The sequence below is a fragment of the Serinus canaria genome, chromosome 2 (assembly GCF_022539315.1).
Source record: "Serinus canaria isolate serCan28SL12 chromosome 2, serCan2020, whole genome shotgun sequence".
In the NCBI taxonomy this organism is placed as follows: Eukaryota; Metazoa; Chordata; class Aves; order Passeriformes; family Fringillidae; genus Serinus; species Serinus canaria.
In genome coordinates, this window is record NC_066315.1 from 50,927,771 (window position 1) to 50,945,758 (window position 17,988).

Genomic DNA, 17,988 nt, shown 5'->3' on the forward strand with positions numbered 1-17,988 from the left:
TTACTTTCATTTTTGGCTCTAATACTGTTCTCAGAAGTATTATAAGGTATTGAAGTGCAACATAGGTTCACTTGTTCTTAGACAAATACAGAGAAAAGCTTGAAAACCATCCTGATTTAATAAATCTTCCCTTCCCTACCCAAATATACTTTTGGTTCTAACCTACAGGGTTAGACAGTATTTTCTACTGTTTACTTAGCTTAAACAGCTACTCATACCTGAGGTATGGGGGGCTAACTCATCATTTGGATAACCTGATGCATATCCTCTTGCATACAAAAACCAAGTCAATTATATTCAGGTACCAAGAAACGTCTTATGTACCATGATCCTGATTTCACCCTCTGTAACAAATAGCTCATCATTTCAAGAATCACTGAAGGATTTTTCCACAGGTAAGTCTCTCACACTTTTAAGAACCACTTTCTTATTCTCATAAAATATTGAATGGATTGAACCACAACTTAGACCACTCCTGTGGTTCTGAGCATGATAAAAGAAATCCATCATACGTTTGTATAAAAACAAAGTGTCACTGGAAGAGCACTGGAATTGTGGGATCAGATGCTACACAACTGTGTCTGAAGTATCACAGGTCCTTATATATGCTATGGCAGTTAGAATTGCATTAAAAGTTTATAATAAATATATAAAACCACACTCTCCACATGGGCTATTCTACAGCAGATAAACTGAGGTGTTTTCACACCCTCTGGAAAGTCTTTTCCCCATAATCTTTTGCACACAGAACAAATTCCAACTCAGAGAAAGGGAAGCTTTCCTCTCATCCACTTCGAAAATAGCACATGCCCAAATCATATTTTCTAGAAGCTTTTTTATAATCAAGGTTGATTGAACAACTGAACACTGCACTGCCATAGTTGCCTTATGAGTTGAAAATTACACTGCCCTTTTGCTATCCTGCTTTCTTGTGCGCAGAATATATAATTCTTGGTCTCACCACAAAACGGCACCTGGAAATATTGCAATTAATGCTTATCACAAAGTGGTCTTTCCACAGTGTGCTCTTTGCAAAGAAGTTCCCTGGGAATTTAAACAAATTTTCTTTATACTTATGTGCTCCAGAGGTATTTTTGTTTATGCTGAGTTGCTACATTTCAAGGCCAGACACCAGTGCATGACTAGCAGTGCAGGCAGCTGGTGCACATTCCACAGCTGTTCCTCCTGTCACATTTAGGGGGTATAAGTTAAAGAGTACAGCTCAAGCCCATCAATCTAATAGTGTGGCCAACATCCTTGTAAAAGCTCTATTCTCAGATATTACACACAGAATTGGCTAATTCCATGACTGGAGGATGCTGAGTAAGGCAAGATGTATCAGTTGTCAGTCTGATTTTCTAGAATCTTCATAAACAGCATTTACTTTTATTCCTGCCTTGCCTTGAAAAATGCCTTTCTAAATTTGTTTTGCTCATCAAGGTGCAAGAGAAGACCTTGCCTCTGTCTAGGGGTGGGCGCAGGGAAAAAGCTAGCATTTCTGCAACATTCCCTCTACCACCAGGAACACCTCTGGCCTTCTGAAAGGACAAGCATAGAAAATTTAACTGAGTTTATCATGGAAGTGGCATGGGGTTTTTTGTTTGGGACTGCATCTAAGTTGCCATTGCCACAACTTTCCCACTAAGCTTCTTCTCTTCATTTGTTATTTTGCAATTGCTAAGACAAAATGTCTGTCTTCAGTCGTACCGTCTTGGTACAGGGTCATACATTCAGGTACACTGTTCAACTGGTCATGTTCTTCTCATTACTCCAGCACCTACATCCACCATCAGGCTGACATCACAGCAACAGCAGATCTGGCAGCACTCCAGTGTGATGGGCCTTGTTGGAGACAGCACTGCAACAAAACCTAAGACAAAATGACACAAACCAGGACACACCAGAGGAGCTGATGGCTCCATCATACAGTCCACACTACTCCTATTTTCCTTGCAAATGGCTTTGATAGAGTTTGATTCTGAAAAAATGAAGTGTAGAAAATAGGCAAAGTGGACTACATAAGTTATCTTCACATAAACGTTGAAGACGAGGATCAGGATGATGGAATTTATCTGTTGTAATGTGAAAGCCATATGGCAATACTTTGGGGATTAAATGTGTGATTGTACTCAGGTAATTAACAGTGCTCAGTAAGGCAAAACCTCTCCTGCAGGATACTAAGGATAACAGGAAGGGCTTCTACAGGTATGTGGCAAGCAAAAGGAAGACTAGGGATAGAAAAGATGTGGGAAGAAAATAGGAGACCTGGCTACCCTGGATGAAGAGGAGGCTGGGGCTCTCAATGACTTCTGTGCCTCTGTCTTCACTGGCAAGTTCTCCAGCCATGCCACCCAAGCCATGAAAGGCAGATGAGGGACTGTGAGGATGAAAATCCTGAGCCCCCTGTACGAGAGGATCAGGTTCAAGGAACCTGAATGAGCACAAGTCCATGGGACCCAATGAGGTTCATATGTGGGTCCTGAGGGAGCTGGAGATGAAGTTGCTGAGCCACTATCCATCATTTTTGAAAAATTGTGTCAGGTGAAGTCCTTGATAACTGGGAAAAGGGAAATATAATCCTCATTTTAAAAAAGGTAAAAGTGGAAGATACAGGGAACTACTGACCAGTCAGTTTCAGCTCTGTGCCAGGCAAGGTCACACAGCAGATTCTATGGGAAACTATGCTAAGGTACCCAGCCAACAAAGAGGTGACTAGTAATAGCTAAATTGATTTTACAAGGAGAAAATCATGCCTAACAAATTTGGTGACCTTCTATGACAGGGCTACAGTGTTAGTGGACAGGAGCAGAGCAACTGACATTGTCTACCTGGACTAAATGCAAAGTATTTCACACTCCTGCATGACATCCTTGTCTCCAGATTGGAGAGACAGGGATTTGATGGATGAACCACTCAGTGGATACAGAACTGGCTGGATGGCCACACTCACAGAGCTTGGGTTAATGCCTCATTGTCCACATGGAGACCAGTGACTGGTGTCCCTCAGGGGTCCATACTGGGCCTGATACTGTTCAACATCTTTGTTGGTGACATGGACAGTGGGACCAAGTACACCCTCAGCAAGTTCACTGATGACACCAGTCTGTGTGGTGCAGTTGTCACGATGAAGGGAAGGGATAATGTAATCCAGAGGGACCTTGACAGATGTGGGCTGAAGCAAACCTCATGAAGTTCAACAAAGCTAAGTGCAAGGTCCTACACTATTGGGACACCCAAGGCAGATGATGGACTTTGGACCCAGTTGGCTTAAGAGATTTGATAACAGAATGCCTTGGCAATAGCAAACAGAAATTTGATGATTAAATCAAGACTGCAAGAAGATTAAATCAGATGGACTTACCGGAAAAAGAAAATTACATCAAACTCTTCAAGCAAGCGATGTTAAATACAAGACGTTGTAAAATGCATAAGTTTGTTTATATGATGATTAGCCCAATCCTGGTAGTAAAACATTACTAGCCTTCGTAGAATAAGTATATAAGCAGTTGTACTTCATAATAAATTTGGATTTTTTGACCATTTCATGGAGTCCCTGTCTCTCTTCATTGCTGACACTACACCTGGGTCACTGCAATCCCGGATACACCAATGGCTTGGGCAGAGAAGTGACTGACAGCAGCCCTGCTAAGAAAGACTTGGGGCTGATAAAACTTGGTGATGAAAAACTCCACATGAGCCAGCTGTGTGTGCTCATAGCTCAGAAAGCCAATTGAATCCTGGGCTGCATCACAAGGAATGTGGCCAGCAGGTCAAAGGAGGCGATTCTTCCCCTCTACTCTGCTCATCTGAGATCCTAACTGGAGTGCTGCATTCAGTTCTGGTGTCTCCAATATCAGAAGGACATGAAACTGTTGGAGGAAGTCCAAAGGAGGGTCATGAAGTTTGTAAGAGGACTGAAGTACCTCCTTTATGAAGACAGGCTGAGAAAGCTGAGGCTGTTCAGCCTGGAGAAAAAAAGGTTGCATGGAGACCTCATGGCCACCTTCCAGTACCTGAAAGGGACCTACAAGAAAGTTTGGAGAGAGACTTCTTCATCAGGAACTGTAATGATAAGACAAGGAGTAATGAGTACAAATGAAAAAGGGGAAATTTAAGTTAGATATTAGGAAGAAATTATATACTGTGAGTGTGATGAGACACTGAACAGGTTGCCCAGAGAGGTTGTGGATATCCCAACCCTGATACTGTTCAAAGCTAGTCTGAATAAGGCCTTGAGCAACTTCATCTAGGGGGAGATGTCCCTGCCCATGGCAGGGGAAATTAGGCCTATGTAATCTTTACATTCTAACCACTTAACATTCTGTGATTCTAAGATTCTAGAATGTTGTCAGTGGAAAAAAAGGGTGATTCCAGAGCATTTTCATTTTCCCCACATTCAAAATAGGGCACAATACTTCCAGACTTGTTTTATTTCTAAACAGAAATTCGATGATACAGTATTTCATAACAGCATATATATTATAAGTTGAAAATTGGTACAAGCCTTCTGCATGCCCAACACCTCCATCAGTTGCTATTAACTTTTTCTTCCTCCTATTATTTTTTCCTTTTTGTCTGCACCATGCACAGATGACAATCAGGGAAAACAACTAAATTCACCTAATAGAGACCTGCTCATTTACACAAACCTCTAGCTAATTTTCGACAGGAAATGACATACACAAGGCAAAGAAAACACAGAGTAAATTTTATTCTGTACTCAAGTCAAACTAGCACATTGACTATTAGCCTATTCACTGACATTACAAGTCAGAACTTTCTGTGGAGCTCAGAAAGTGACCATAGTCCAGGCGGAATATTACATGCATTTTAAAATAAAGTTTCAGGAAGAACTCTAATACCAGACTATTAGCCAAAAGCATCAGCTGTGGTTTTTCACCTCAGAGACGCCTTTAGCTGGCTGGCAGTTAGGCACTCAGAATGAGTCCAAGCAAAGAAGAAACTCAGTTTACCTCTAGTGGAAAAGGTTCAGGCGATGGTGAAGAGAAAAAGAGCAGATTCCGCTGGAGGGTTAAATCCAGAGTTTATTCCAGAGTGACAGAGTTCTGAATCTTGGTAACAGCTCCAACAGAATACCGACCGCATGGTTCCAGTGCCTTTTAAACCCACTGGGAGGGGGGAGGGAGAGGACAGGTGAGCCACCAACCAGGTGGGAGGGGGAGGGTCTCAGGGGACAATGACACCTGGACAGGCCAATGACCCCAGGTCTGAGAAACATCTTTTGAACGTCTGCCAATCACACAATGCCCTTGCTGGAATGTGGAACTTGACAAACAGCATTTAGAAAGAGGACAAGGGGGCAGGGGGAAGGGAAGGAAGAAGTTGGCACAATATCTTATCCATATATCTGGAGGGACAGGATTGTCATAGTTTGAGCCTGGCGCAATGCCAGTGCCCCCATGAAAATACCTCTTCCCTGGTATCTACTGTGAGATGTGATCAGAGACAGAGCAGAGCAGGCTCCAACTTAAGAATGAAAGAAAAAAACTTTATTAACCTAAAACTACTAAAGAAACACACAGAACACAGGATGAAAACCTTCCAAATTTCCTCCTCCTCCCCCCACCAAATTTCCAATTCCGTTACCACCCCTTAGATCACCCACTCTCAGTCCATCACCACCCTTTAGATAACCAGTTCTCAATTCCTCAAGAAGAGAGGAGTCCCTCTTGCACCACAGACTTCCCCAGGAAACAGTCGAAACTTCTCGTGTTTCCGTGTCACGTGTGGCACCGCCTGGAGAACATTTTGCCATCGTGACCTCTTCCTTCCATGTCCAGTGCTCTCACCACTGCACATGGACCAGAGCTGCTTCTAGGGTTTTTCCCTTTAAGGATGCTTTGTCCAGTTCCTAAAAGAGCACAGTCTCTCTCCTTTTGGGACACCTGTCCCCCCCAGATTTCACCCCCTGGGGCTGAGGGGTCTCTTGAACAGAGATCATCTTCTTCTTCGAATACGGATGGCACCACCACCACCCTCCTCACCCGTCATCTCTGTTCACAAACTTTCACATCACCGCACTCTCCTGGCTCTGAGCCATTGCCTCCCCCTAGAAGGCAGTCTCTGTGTCACAGGAACTCAAGGGTTCTGTCATGGCTATCCAAGAAAAGTCCAGCCAAAGGCCACTCCATCATTTCCTCCCACCCAGGATTCTTCTCAACTTCTCTCAATATCTTTCACTTGCCTGTTTCCTGCTATCCCACTCTATCTCATCAACTTCAGGAGGAATCAGCATTTGCAAGGTTTCCATCATCCCAAGAAGGGTTAGAAGTCTCAGGCTCTGCAGGTTTGGTTCATGAACTCCCACGGCTGGCTGCCCTGCTGCGCACCACCCCCCTTCTCCTTCACGCCAGCCGTGCTATCACAGGCACAGGCTGCTCCTCTCTCTCTCTCTCTCTCCCTCCAGAGGGGAGAAATGGGGGATGGCTACCCAAAGCCCTCGCAGTGCTCCTCCACCCTTCGGCTCAGGCCTGGCCTACCTCCCTCTGGCCGCATGGCTCCTCTCCCACCCTGCCCAGCTTGGAGCCGGGCAGGGGAAGGTCTGTTCTCTTCCAGGACCGGAACCCAAAGAGAGTTTCCCCTGGGAGTTCACAGCTTTTAACTCCCTGTGTTCTCAGAGGCACATCCATGCCCTCAGTGGACAAACCAGGTGCCAATATTAAAATCTGAACACCCACTGGTCTACCACACCACCTCAAAAAAACTCATTTCCTCTCAAACTACAACAAGGATATAGCTTCACACCACAACACCAGACTCTTCTTGTTCAGAGTTAAATAACAGTCAAGCCTATGATTTCCAGAACTATGTTCCACTGGAAAGCAGTTTGAGAATCAAGATCTCAACCCATCCAGGAAATCAGAAAGAAAAGACCACAGATAAAATTGGTACATATATTATCTAAACCAAAGTGTTTCTTCCAGAATCAGTTCCATTTTTTCTTTTCATAACCATCACTTGTTGAAATAAACTTCTGTGCCAGCCAGCGAAGCTACGTACTATTTCAAATTTATTTGCATTAAATTAATTAAATTAAATTGGATCAAAATTAATTGCATTCAATTGCATCCAATACCCTGTGGATAATTTTTATATTTTAGAAAGGAGGAACATAAATAATATTGTGGGTCACCCTCTCCCACCTCGCTTTTTCATTTTTTAATTAAATGTTATGAACTCAGGCATAAAGTTACAACTGCCTTTCCCTTGTGCTTTTTTTTTTAAAGCTTTGTCCAGCTAACCCACTGATAAGTTTATTTGTCTGATAAAAGAAAACAGGCTTTGGATTTTACAGTAAAGGAATAAATGCCCTTCCTGCACAATCTACCTTTACATGTCTACAAAAGATGAAGAATCACTCAAGGTTAGAGAAGACAAAAGTAGTCACTGACTCATCATAATCTGAAGGACTGATTATCTAATAAAATTGGAACCATGATAAACACTGGGGTTTGGTCGCTTGACTGTTGTAAAGGTATTTAAACGTGTGTTGGAAAAAACCTGTAAGAGGTAAAAGAACCTAAAATTTAGAACACATAATTAAGGTGTGAACACATAATTAAACACATAATTAAACCTCATGTCATAAAACCAGAGGCACCTGTATATAAAATGTTGAAAAAATATTATTTATTATTTTATTAGCTCTACATTGGATAATCTTTTTTGTACCTAATCAGGACCCCTACCATTAGGCCAATCAAGTAAAAATACACAACAACTTTGTGATCAGAATGATACTTCCGGTACTGTATAAGTGATAATAATACATACTGAATTTCTCAAGCAACATAATTCAAATTTGGCATTAAGCTGGATCCTGTTAGTTAGGAATGGAAATACACTTAAATAATTTAGCTGGGAATAGCTTCAGAATTTCATACACTTTTGAAGTACCAGCAAAGAAGGAAGAAATACCTTCAGCTGAATTTCCATTAGCTGCAGTTTTCTTTCTGATGGAGACATGTTTGGAATTCTGGACAACATAAGTAAGTTTGACTGTTCAAAATCAATAATGTCAAGCTGACACTATAGAACAAAAAAAAACCCGTTACCTTAATGGACGAAAGAGAAGTTTAGGTAGCAGGAGAGAAAGCTAGCAGACACCTTGGACATAAAGATCTAAATGCAGACTGCTGCAAAATCCTAAATTTAAAGGAAAGGAAAATCAAATATCTAGCAGCAAATGTACCTCATGTGATAATCAATTACCTAATGTAAAATGCTTGAAATAAATGCTCTTACTATGGATTAAGTCAGCTCTTCAATTAGAAGTAAATTCATGGCCACTCAGAAAGCTTCTTTTAATTGTGTTCTTTGTGGCAACTCTTTCTCCCCTGACACTCATCATCAACCCACCTTATACAATCAGTCCCCCAATGGTGAACCTGAGAAATCAATCTGCTAATGTATAATTTGTAAAGCTCCCCCGACTAACAAATGGATAATTGATTCTTTCACAAATGCTGCATCCCAATGGATTTGAAGTGGATGAACATGAAACACAAAACTGGATTTCACTCCAATTCTGTGAGAAATGCAATATTTACAAGCTAGGAATCTAAACATTTTAATAGTTGTCTGTGACTTCATGCCTTTTAGCCATGGTTTGCAGGCAAACCACATGCACATTAGGAGTGTGAAAAGCAAAGCACTGTTCAATCATACTTACAGCAAAGCTAATTTTTCTTCATGAGGTTCCCATCACTTCTACAACCCCCTTAATCAGTGCTTTCATCCACTCTTTTAAAAGAATTTTCATAAAGTTTTCCTAAATGAATTTAAACATAATTATTTACCTGTGTGTGAGGAACCAATTTAGCTATATCTCAACACTGATTGTCAGGGGCACAAGGGGGAGGGGCTGCATATCTGCCACATGCAGGAGGCAACTTGAAGAAGCCTTGTCTCTGGGAGGACTTCACCTTAGCAACATGGGACTTCACCTCCTCCCATGGGACAGCCAGTAGGAGACACTGAACTCCCCAGCAGGCAGACTTTGGGAAGAGCCAGAGAGCATAAAAAGTAACCGCACCATGAGCAGTGGGGGGCTTTGGAGACTATGCTTTTTGCATTGGGGGCTTTTGGGTTTTATGCTTTTTGTGTCTTTCTGGGGACTTGTCTTTTGACTGGGGGCTTTTGAGACCTGCTTTTAACCTCTGGCTTCAGCCTGCTGAGGGGCCCGACGTTGCTCGCTGCTGTGCTCTTGCTGGCTTGCTCACTCCCTCCTTTGCCCTGACCCCAGCCTGCCTTTTGGCTCTTCTGCCTTCGCTGGCTCTTGCTCGCCCTCGTGCCTGTCCTGCCTCCCTGTGTCCCTGACCTCCGCCCTGCCGCTTCGCCCGCGCATCCTTGCCCGAGCTACTTGCGTTCAAGCCGGCTGCTACAATCGAGCCCAGCACTGCGACGCTCGCCCCGACCCTGTCCAGGGTCCTGAACCTCCGGTCGGAGCGCCTACTCCGCACGTCTTAGCGCCGTCGCCGCGGGAGCCGCGCCTCTTCGGGAGTCGCGTCGGCTCGTTAGGAGCCCGTGCACAGGCAGGCAGCGTGCGCATCGCCCGCCGCCCGGACACCGGCGGCACTTCCCCCTGACTCGCAGGTGGCAACGCCCTCTTTTCCTCTCTGTCTCCTCTCCCTTCTCTCCCTCCTCTTTTCCCCACTCCTTTTCCATTTTCGTTCGTTCTATTCTGTGTTTTCCAGCCCTCTTTCGTTTGTGCAACTCCTTTTTATTTTTGTTTTTTTCATTACAATAAACAGTTCTCAGATAGAACGTCTGCCTTCTTTGGATTAATTTAGTTCCTGACCATCCATTTCTAAAAGAACTCCTTGCAGTTTTCCTCAGGGGGACGCGACACCGTGCATACACATACATATATATACTGAAAGAAGAAAAATACCTAAGGGTCTTTTCTGCTATGCGAATATCAGTCTGGACCTGCAAAATGATTATGTAGCTGTTCTCCATACTAAGGCAAATTGTATGAACAGAATTGCACTGTAATAAAAAATAACCTGTCTCTTAAAATGTGCCTACTTTTCATTTATTCATGTTTCATCTGTATGCCATTCACATAAACAAGCATGTAAAGCTCCAATGTACAGCAATATGATCAATCAACCCATGGTTGTATCTGTTAGCCTACTGGAGTAGGGACTACCATTATTATGTTTGTATTATTTCCACCATGGCGGAGGTATCCAAGTGTAAAATACTGATTTGCAAACAGAAAACACCTCAGATTTTGTCATTACTAAGCTAAGATCCTCACAAAATACAAAAACTTGCTCTATGTAGGATGAGGAACTTGCTTTGAAAAGCACCCCAAATCCTCAGCAACAGCAAAGCACAACTGTATTATATGTTGTGTGTCCCATCTCATACCCAGAGATCTCTTGTACTGAGGAACTGTCTTTAAAAAGAAACTGAATCCATGCACTTCTCTTGCCCCAAATGCTGCAATGTCGCACTGACATGTATTTTGTGTATTTGTAGAACTTCATTGATACAATACAGGCAAAAGCAACTTGAACCCCAAATTCGGATGCTGTACCACGATTTACCCACAAAAAGATAGAAGTACACACATACCTTATGTATTTACACATAGCTGAGAAACAAAGCACAATAACACAAAAGTCTTAATTGAAAATGCAGCTGTAGGAGGTAAAGAAAAAGATGCTCACCACTGCCTGCAACGAAGTAGCATACTCTATACTTCCAACATCTAAAGTTTCATTTGCTGAAAATTTACTAATATCCACACCAAGGAGGTTTAGTTCAACAATATTAGCAGTGAACTTCTGGTAAGTGAGAACTCTTGCTCCATTGCATTTCCTATAACACTCTTGAATATGTCATTCTCCAAATGAAAAATGGGAGATTATGTTGGTTAGAAGAAAAGGGAGGGGGGAAGGCTCAGGGGAGTGAGAAAGTCTGGGACACAGAATACTAACAACATTTAATTTTATCTTGTCTGCAGGAAGGCAGACCTTAGCTACAAAAACCAAAGATCTCAAAAGCTTGTCTAAAACTAAGGGAATATAAGGACAAGAAGTCTCTCATATATAGTCTAAGACAGTGAGAAAGAACAAAAAGCCTACAGTGATTTCAATATTTTCTACATCAGTGAATCCCTTAACCTTGTTTGTCAACTGCGGGGACTAAGAAAAAAAACCAAACATCCAAGGGGAAAAAAAAAATTAACAGGGAATCTCCCTAAATCTCCAGTAGCTACTAGATAATCAGAATGCTTGTTTAGGATTGATGGAACTATTATCAAAACCAAATCTATACTGAAAGCCTAGACTACTTCCTAGAAGAATTGAACTGTTAGCTAATTCCTGACGGATGCAAAGAAAAATCTCTTTTCTACTAAAACACTGCTGTGTAATGAAATATCCTCCTGGGAACTCTGTGCCAAAGTAAGCAAACTACTCCCATTTCCTTCTCCCCAGGTCCCCTTTGCCATCCTCTAACTGTAGGGCTCTTCAACAATGTTATGTCCTAAGCCTTCCCCTACTTCTTTGTTGCTATCTGTGTATTAAAGCCATCTGAGAATACAAAGCAATATTCCCAATCACACAGCCATGGAGAAGGTTGAAGTACAGGGGGCGGGCTAAGGAAAGTTTGCTGGTGATGGATATATCTTCCTTGGAAAACCCAGCACACCGTGGGAGAAAGACTATTCCAGGCAATGTAGAGGTTGACCTCACCAGTTTCTGTAACTGCTTTCTTTTCAGAATAGTTTGCCAAACACAAGGAACTTGTGAGAATCCATCTTTAAATATAAACTTTCAAAAGAGGCTACTGAATTATTAAAATGGGCTTTGGAGAACAGTCCCCCAAACATATCTAAAACTCTGAGGATGTACCTTAAGGGGCACTTTCACTGCTTGTTTCTAACAGAATACCACCACCGCTGTCATTTACGTATTTAAGAAAATTCTGTAGAATGCAATCCTTGAAGTGGAAAGCATGAGATTTTACTCCATTTCTTGATAAGCCACATTTCAGAAACGTGACTAATGAAATGGCCAAGCAGGTCATACAGTGAAAGCTCTTGTCAGGAGAGGTTTTCTTTTTAGACATTATTTTATTGGTGCATCCACCAAACAACTTTTGAAGAAGCAAAGGGGCTGTTGACTATTCTGCTCAGGGCTCATGCACTGTTGTGCCAACATAATTTCGAGGAAGGTTTTCTGAACAGCCATGATGCTCATCCCACTCTCTGACCCAACATAAGATAGAGGACATCATCCCAAGGAGCTTGGAAACCCTGTTTCTCCACACATTCCACACAAGGCCATTATTTTCTTCACATTTCTCTTTTTTTTTCTGTAAGCTTATGCAATGGAAAACTTCAGTAAGCACTTTTCCCAATTATTTTAGCTTCTCAACCACTCTGCTACAGAAAATGATCCAAACCCAGTGGCTACTGAAATCAGTGAAAAGATCTCCATTGATGGAATCAGAGAGATGCAGAAAAAATTTAAGGAAATAAATTCCCTTTCCTAGCTGAAAACAACATAAGTAATCATATTCCAGGCATATTTAAATATTACACTGGGTTATCAATGCTCAGGCTCAGCCAACACCTACACCTAGAGTGTCATTTTCCATGTAAATTTTCAGTTATCAACACTAATACAGATTGGCATAAGTCAGAGCTACATGCAATAATAAACACATTTTCTGATTACTGAAAGCACTGTATTCTCTTTGGACACAAACTCTGGAACTTTCTTTATTTGCAATTATAAGCATCCGGCGAAGTCTCACAAGTCTACCAGAGATACCCAGTCAATACTGGATGTCTTGTCAGGATCCCAAAAAACATATGCAAACCAAAAAGATGGAGGGAGATAGAGAGAACTCACACAAGTAGAAACTGTGTAATATGAAGTGAACTGTAATTTACTGTAAGCAGTATATCGCATGCCATATCCTCATTGTGACAGTACGATAGGGAAGGCTAAATACGAAGATTAATTGATCCTGTGCAAGTTCCTCAATGCATTTACATACAAAGAGGCTCTATTTCAATACCAGTGAAGTGTACATTTGATTGCATATCATAAACTTTATTTAAAGTAGATAAAAAAAGCAAACAGATTCATTCACTCCATCTTTACATTGCTCACATTTCAAAGCTCCTATCCATAAAACTGCCAAGACCTTCAACAACTAGACTTCAATCAGCAGCCAGTTTAGGATTAGAGTGGTGAACCTTCCAACATCAAAATACCAATTTCTGACATTTCTCATACCTTTATTTCTCTGTGTCAGAGGACACTTCTTCAACAATGAAGACCATCAGAGTAGAGATGGTCACTTGACAGTAGATACTTTTATCAGCAGCCATTCTGAGGGTTTTAACACCAGATACTGGTCAAATCTGCACTGCACATGTTTAATATTCCATCACAAGTGCAATAAAGTACTATACACACTGGCATGTCTTTTAAAACAAATAGGTCTCATCCTTCAGAAACGAATCTTTATTAGAATTTTTAAATTCATTATCAATTATGCCTTCCCCATAGAAAAAAATACTTGGTTTTGCCTTCATGTTTTGCTCATCATATTATGTCCCTGTTATGTCATTATCTATTTTTAACAGTGCTGTATTTTTATTGTTAATGGAAAGAAAGGGCTGTAGTTCTATCATTAATGTCAACTTGTATAAAAAACATTGTCCTCCAGAATTCAGTCTTTCTAACCAGGAAAACATTTTCTAATGTAAATAATATTTTATTAATGCCTGAACTCTTAATAATTCTGACAGGCAAACTACTATTATTCTATATATGCACATAAGTGCCTGCATTCCCTATGGACAAAAATACCATCCAGGTATAATACCCCATTTGAAAGGAAAACAGCCCTAGGAACCAGCAATACACTAGCTTCTTACAATGAAACGTCTCCAAATCCTCCCTATGCTTTTATGTGTTACTAGGTTTTAGAAAATTCACATATGAGTTACCAGTCTTCTACGAAAACACTTAATTAGTGCTACCCGGAACTAGCTGTTTCACTGGTGCCAAAAAGCTCTAGAGCATGGTCAACTTTATACATAGTCCTGAGATGTGACACACATTCAATCAGCAAGTATTACTACACCTGAATGGTGGAAGAGTTAAAAGGAAAAAAAACCCTGCTTTGATGATTTTGATATATCTTAATAATACCACAAGTAATTTTGCTCAAAACTGTTTGAAAGTGACACATGTACATTCACTTAGAAGAACTACAGTAAGGTCTTCTGTTTGATCCTCCACAGAAATAAGAGGCAACAAGGCCTGGTGTAAAAAAGAAAACAAATTGGAAACCTTGCCCTTTCATTGATCAACAATGCTGTATTAAATACTACAGTAGTAATGTCCTTAATGTCCTTTATGTTTTGCATTCTCCCCTTTTAAAATGTCTTCACCCTAGATTATTCAATGCTTCAGGTTTTTTTTGAAAAAACATGCAGAATACGACAGCACCCTACCAAGTCAAGAGAAAGTGAACTATTTCCTATGTCTAGATGCTTGTGACAGAACAGTATGCAATCACAGTCCTTTACCTCATTAAAAGGTGACATTACAGATTTCTACTGAAGTCAGTGACACTAAGGAGGGCTGCTAAGGTACCTTAAATGTAATACATTTAGAGCTGGTAATGAAATGCAACTGACAAACAACAGGATACCCAATCTGAGGTAAAGTGATTGATACTGGAGAACAAAAAAGGAGACTTCTTCCAATGTTTCTATGTTAAAAAAAAAGAGGAAAACAATATGCATTTGAACAGTAATGAAGTTGTAGCAGGACCATTTGGTCTAAAGATGGGGCTGTAATCCTTCTCAAAAAAGGCACATGGGCAACATAGTTGCTAGTCAAGAGTTCAAAAGAGAAGGCAGAAACAACTGGTACTTCAGAATCAGCTGATAAAGTACATGGGCTTTATACTTGAACTGAAATTAATTAGATTGACAGCATTCATGTCACTGTTTGCTGCAGTACAAGCACACATCTGACTTGTATGAGTTAACAACATTCAAGAAATAAATGACTGTATCATACAAGACTTTCTGTAGCTGAACTCATACCTCCAGCTAAACTTTTTACATTATTTTGCACTAAGCTACGGTTATTGAAACTACCATCTTGAAAGAATAATTGAATGAAACGGTGACACTTGCCTCAGCTTTGAGCTATAAAAATTAATTACAAGTGATTCTAAAATTGTTTAGAACTCCCACATTTCATCCATATTCCAAGCAACATTTCTATTAATAACAAATACCTTCCATATCCCTTTGACGTTTTGGTTAACTAAAAATTTAAGCAATACTCCTTTCAAAGGAAAGTTGGATACAATGGTACAAAGATGATGTGCAAAACATGTACAAGAGGTTGTTTTTTTCTTACTTCAGTTTTGTCAGATCTAGAAGATCTAGATATTTTCTAGATCTAGAAGCTTTTCTAGATCTATGGAATAATGGTCACAACACATTCTGCCACAATTCAATGACTATTTCAGCCAGTCTGTGCAAGATACCACAGGTACACCATGATTCCTGCCAAAGATGGTTCTGAATCGTCAATAGCTCCACAGTTCCCATTGGAAATAGTTCATGTCACAAGCAATCTAATAAACAAAGTACTAGAATAAACATATAAAACATACTTTTCAAGCCTTTATACTGAAAAGCCAGACTCAAAAGCCATCTGAATTATTCCCACAACTACTGTAAAAACCTTTGGATTTCCAAATTCTTTGCAGTTAAAATAAAAAACAGATAAACAGAAGCAGAAGTGATCTTAAATTGGGTGTTGACACTCAAGACTTAAGACAAAAATCCCAAAAGATGACATTTGTATCAATTTTTTTTTATTTGAAAGAGCTAGTGGTTGGCATAAAGCATTTAAGACATAAAAATGGAACCCTCATATGGTTGGGAGGTCCCAGGGTTGAGAAGGAAACTTGTCCTTTGCATAGACACTTGCTTCTATCAAAATCATAATTTTTATTTTGGTTTTTGGAACGATCACTTAAAATAGCCCACTTGGTTTTGTAAACAAAACAGGATTTCAGCTTCAGATTTAACAGGCACAGTAACACCATGCAAATCCTAACACAGAGCTACCCAGATCTTTAAATTCTGCTGCTTCACTTCCTAAGTTTTCCTACATAGTCTGATTCTAACAACTAAAATGATGTAGTTAAAGGTAATAAACAGGGACTTTTAAGTAGCTTGTCAAAGTAAGTCTCAAACTCTCATGCAAAGTTCTATCCAAAGCAACTTCATTATACAATGAACAGCTAAGTTACCTTCCCCATTCAAAGACGTTGCTTAATCTCCTACAGCAGTTAGTAGATTTTGTATTATTGCTAGCAGCAGCACTTAGTGCTTAAGAACAGGTGTTTCTTGGTTAGAAATATCTTTTTGTTGCTAACAATTAAACTCTTGCCAAGAAACAACAAGTCCACTGAAACCTCTGGTTTTCTTTGCAACCTGCTGAGTTTTCAGCAAAACCAATAGGCCATACACTGACCTTCAAGCAAGGTCTTGTTCCAGAGATTGGTGAGTGCTGTAACTTCAATAGACCCAAGGGCAATAATACCACCACAGAAGGAACTCCCTTTCAAGCCTTCATAGTAGCAGAGATGACGTAGTGGTTTTGGATTACTATCACTCCAATAAAAAAATGGTAAATAAATAGTTAGTGCTACACAATGTGAGACAATCACAAAAATAACCACAAGGCAAGGAAAGAAATACATTGAAAAAATATATGCTGTGAGGAAGTTTCTTTCTGAAACTCTATCAGTCTTGAATAGCTCACAATAGCTGTCGCATGCTAAAAGATTTCAGTATCTTTGTATTAAGAGAAGCTTTAAAACACTATTTACATCATTTCCTAGACTCGTGCATCACTACTGAAACACCTTCAATGCATTAAACATTTAAATCCCGGTTACTTATAAAATAGGCAATCTCCCCCCTTCTAACAGACTTCTCACCACTTTTGCTTTAAGTTTGATGTTTATGAGAAGACCAGAATGAGGACAGGTTTTCTTGCCCTTTGAAAGCTTTTTGATTTGTTATGTAACTAAACACATTTGTACAGCTTTCTTCATAACTACAAATCCTTAATCCACAGGATGTCATTTCAGGCAATAATTATATGAATAAATTGTAGACAGTCTAAGAAGGAAAGAAAGACGGAGAGACATTTGGAATTAACGTGCTGTGAATCAGTCCTGCATCATCCTTTGTCAGTGGAATTAGCAGGGTTTTCTTCCCTCTTCTTGTTGCCTTTTAGTAATAATTTTCAGTGTATTTGACACATTTCATCTCACTTAATGCACTGAACCCTAATACAAGAGAATACCAGTTTGTCAAACATACATTATTGAGGATGCATACCAGTTAATCTTCGGCAACTGACATTGTCAAAGACAAGCCACCCTGGCAAGAGCTACAGAAATGCTACGCCAAGAGGAGAGAGGTATAACAAGTGCACAAGCACAGCTGCTGAGATACTAAGCAACACAAAAGGCCAAAGCCTCCCAATTCCTGTCTTAATTCCCCCCAAACCACAAATATCTTACAACAGTTTCAAAGCACACATTTCCACTACTACTACAAGAGGAGTTGCAAGCCTGAAAAGACTAGTTGTCCACTGGCATAGGATTCAGCATCAGATACTTGAAAAGCTGGATGAGAGTAAGACTTTATTCTGAAAATAATTTTTAGTTTTTTACATGAGTTTCACAGAAGCTCCTCTGAATATTTATGGGTCAGAATAGACACTAAAGTATTTGTAATTCAGGATAACCATATCGATTTGCTGCTACGGACATCAAGAAATGCAGTTGTAATAGGTTTTTTAAACAATAAACAAAAAAGTGTGTTACAACAGCAGAACTTTTAGGGATGCCAAGCTTTATATTTTAGTATTTCTTACAGCTGTTTTT

The 17,988-nt window shown here is 40.3% G+C and overlaps 1 protein-coding gene across 2 annotated transcripts in view; it reads right to left on the bottom strand.

The window, feature by feature from the left end:
- Nucleotides 1–17,988, bottom strand: part of VPS41 (VPS41 subunit of HOPS complex) — a 111,591-nt gene that overhangs the window by 63,701 nt on the left and 29,902 nt on the right. The window lies entirely within an intron of this gene.